Below are 4033 nucleotides of genomic sequence, written 5' to 3'. Positions count from 1 at the left end.
GCTGCGCCACCAGGGAGGGCCAGTTGTAGCTATTTTTAAAACTTATTTATGCATACAAGAGCTGGGGTGTAGGCCAGAGGTGCAGGGTGGGCTGGGGGTGAAAGGAGTCACCAGAGACAGTGTGGAGTGGAACAGGAATATTGACTGAAATACACTCCTGAGGGCATGGGAGACAGGAGAGGTCTGCTGCTCCATGTGGGTCAGCTTTCTAGCTGGGATTGAACTCAGATGCCTGGAGGTAGATTAAGAGTGGGGAGCAGAACAGGCAGACTGACTGAAATACACAGTTGAGGGGAGCAGCAGACAAGACAGGAGAGGTCTGCTGTGCCATGTGGGAAGCTCCCTGGCCAGGGATGGAACGCAGGCCATGGTGGTGATAGGGCTGAGACTTAACTCTAGGCCACCAGAGAGGCACTGATGTTAAGACTTCAATTATGAATGAGGGTGCTCCATTTCACTCTTTTACATAATATTTTCCCTAGCTGCTTCAAGATATTAAGATAATTTCTTATTTTATCTCCCAGTAGCTTTTTCTGTTTATGCTCCTCCTCTCCAGGCCCCTCTCCTCTTTTACTGTATTACCTTTCATACTAATGTCTATGCTCTATTTGGAATTGAATTTTGTGTATGGTATGAAAGACTGGATGAGGATTCTTATTTTTTTTCATATACAGACATCCAATTATTGGCAACCCAGCACCCATTATTGAAAATGTCCTTTCCTATTATATCGCAGTGTTGTTTTGTTGTGAATAAGGTGACCATACATACTTTGGTCTCTGTTCTAGTCAATTGGGCTATTTGTCTATTTTCACACCTTACCATTCCCCTTTGAAAGTTTTTTGTCTGGGAGTATAAGTTCCTGAACTTTATTATTTTTCACAATTGACTAAGTGGGCCCTTCCCACTTAGGAGCAACACTAGGAAGCTGTCCCCACCCACTGCAGCACAAGTTGCACCCTTGGCCAGGGAGCTGACCCACATGGCCCTACAGACCTCTCCTGTCTCTCCAGCTGCTCCCTCAGCAGTGTGTTTTGGTCAAACTGCCTGTTCTGTTCTCCACTCTGTTGCTGGTGAATCCTCTCATCATCCACACCTCTGGCCTGTACCCAGTTCTTTTATGCATAAATAAATAAATCTTTTTAGAAAAATAAAAAATAGATAAAATTTCTTTCAGCAATGTCTTGTAGTTATTGGTATAAGGTCTTGCCCATATTTTACTTGTAGATATGTGGTCTTTTATTATACTAGTGTTGTGGTATAATTACTGTTTTTCTATTCGCTTACTGATATATTTAGAAATACAATTTTTATATATTGATTCTATAATCTGTGACTTTAACTCCAAATTTTCAATATTTACATGCAAATTATTTTGTATGTTCTATATACACACACCATTTCTGAATAATAAGTTTTAATCCCTCCTTTCCCATTTCTTTATATATTTTTAAAGATTTATTATTTATTCATACAGGTCTGGGATACAGGCCAGAGGCTCAGGGGTGGTGAGAGGATTCACCAGTGACAGAGTGGGGAGCAGAACAGGCAGATCAACAAAGTACATTGCTGAGGGGAGCAGCTGGTGAGACAGGAGAGGTCTACTTCGCCACGTGGATCTCCTCCAGGGCCGGGGATAGAACTCGCACTGAAACGGCTGAGGCTTGCTTGTAGTATTGCATCCTAACCCATTGCGCCACTACAGAGGGCCTCCAATTATTTTATTTCAACAAAAGAAGGAAAAATATCTTCCTGTATTATAAAAGAATTTCAAGGACTCTGATAAGGTGTTGAAAATTTACAAAATGTTTTCATTTGTACTTGTGCAAAATGGGGACTTGGTGAGTACTCATAATTATTATCAACTTGCTCTGTTCTCTCAATATAAACATATCCTCGGAATTATAATTTGAATGAAGAGTTTACAGAAGACTTCTGTTCTGGGAAAATTACTTTCAAAACAAACAAACTGGAGATCTAAGAGCTACTACTGTTGCTTGCAATACATTCTCTTGAGACTTTCTGAAAGGACAATGCCTCCTTTGGTTACAGTCTCAGCTGCACTCCTTTCTACTAATATTGCATCAAAGAAGGGAAAGAACTTTCTAAATGCCTGTTCTATCTTGAGTTCAGTGGCCACAGTTTGTCTTTTGTTCTCCTGCTCCTGAAATGAGACCTTCAGTTTACTTTCAACCTTTTTCTTTTCTTTTTATGGTGACAAAGTTTAATTTTAGAATTACTCAGCTGGAGTCAGTTTAGATGACTCTCAACTTTGTTGGCAACATTGAAAGCATCATAGTCAGAAGCTAGTGGAACGTATTTCTTCTTCTATCGGGTCTGATCAGGGTATTGACGTTGGCCACATCAGTGTCATAAATCTTCTCACAGACTGTCTGATGTGGTTGCTTGTTCGCCTTGAATGCTCACAAGTCTTCTTCTTGGGACCTTCCTGGTGGTTGGTGCAAGGGGTTAATTCACAGCACTATGAAACTGTGTGCAGCCACTGTGCAGACAGTGTGAGTTCTATCCCCGGCCCTGGAGGAGATCCACGTGGTGAAGTAGACCTCTCTTGTCTCTCCAGTTGCTCCCCTCAGCACAAAGTTCAATCCCGGGCCAGGGAGGTGACCCACATGGCACAGCAGACCTCTCCTGTCTTGCCTGCTGTTCCTCTCAGCAGTATATTTGAGTTGACCTCTGTTCTTCTTTTTAAAGATTTATTTATTTATGCATACAAAACTGGGGTATAGACCAGAGGTGCAGGGGTTGACAGGAATCCCCAGAGACAGAGTGGGGAGCAGAACAGACAGACAGAAATACACTGCTGAGGGGAGCATCCGGGGAGACAGACAGGAAAGTTCTGCTGCACCAATGTGTATCAGCTCCCTGGCTGGGGATGGAACTCTGTGCTACAGTGACTATGGGTAGCTTCATAGTACTGTGACTTAACCCCTTGCACCACCAGGGAGGTGCTAAAATAAATCTTACTAAAAAAAGCAAAAAGCAAAAACAAAAATACTGCAAATGTTACAAATCTGGTGTGTGTGTGTGGGGGGGGGGAGTGGTAAGGGGGTTGCTGCCAAGGAGAAACATCAATGTTAGGATGAAAAAGGAGATTTGGCCACAGGTAAAAAACAAGTCAAAGAAATTATATGCAACTCTATAGGAACAACTTTGAAAAAAGGGGGAAATTAATGTTCTCAAAGGAAAAAAAAAATCAAGTTCACATATGAAGAACTTGTAAACACTAATTATCCCTGAAAAGACCATGAAGGTTGAGCTAGGAATGGTCTCTGGACAGGACAGCATTGAAAGAAAAATCTTTGCAAAAACTTTGCTGTTCAATTTTCCAGTTGCTGTGGGCTGATAAACAAGAAGTTAAAAAACCTGCTAATGTTAGGACTGGATACGTGCTGCCATAAATCTCCTCGGTATATTGGTTTTATTTTTTAACTAATTTTCTCAGCCCAGGCATTCCTGAATTATCTTCCCACTGCTTATCAATTTGGGTGTCAAGGAAAAAAGGGGAGTTAAAAGACTCAGGAGAAAAAGGGAGTCACAGACCTTGAGACCAGAGCAATTCAACCTGGAACTGCAGGGACACAGCCCCCATGTGACTATCACCAGCTCTGCAGGACCACTGAACTGCAGCTGGTGGTGCCCCATCGACAATGATAATGAACTTTAATAATGAAAGTTAGTCAAGTCCACCTGCCTTGTTTTCTCAGCCAATGAGGTTTAATTCATTTGTTCTCAAACCCCATTCCTAAAAACCTTTTGACTCCTAGACCTCTCCCCATTCCTGGCCCATGTGACTTTAGATGCCATCTTAAATAATTTTGCTAGGACAAGAGAGTGGAGGAAGAAAAACAAAGTCAGTTAGAACATTCATGTACAGGTATGTCAAAAGTCCTCCCTGTTGTGGGGTAAGATTGGGTGGGGACTGGGGACAGAGGCAAGTGCAGGGAAAGAGAAAAGGGGATTAGTTCTTCCTGGAAAAGACACCCCCCCCCCCCCCCCCCCCCCGTTTGAAACA

Source organism: Condylura cristata, unplaced genomic scaffold, assembly GCF_000260355.1.
Source record: "Condylura cristata isolate star-nosed mole 26May11 unplaced genomic scaffold, ConCri1.0 scaffold00001, whole genome shotgun sequence".
In the NCBI taxonomy this organism is placed as follows: Eukaryota; Metazoa; Chordata; class Mammalia; order Eulipotyphla; family Talpidae; genus Condylura; species Condylura cristata.
Note: the sequence above shows the minus strand (reverse complement) of the source record.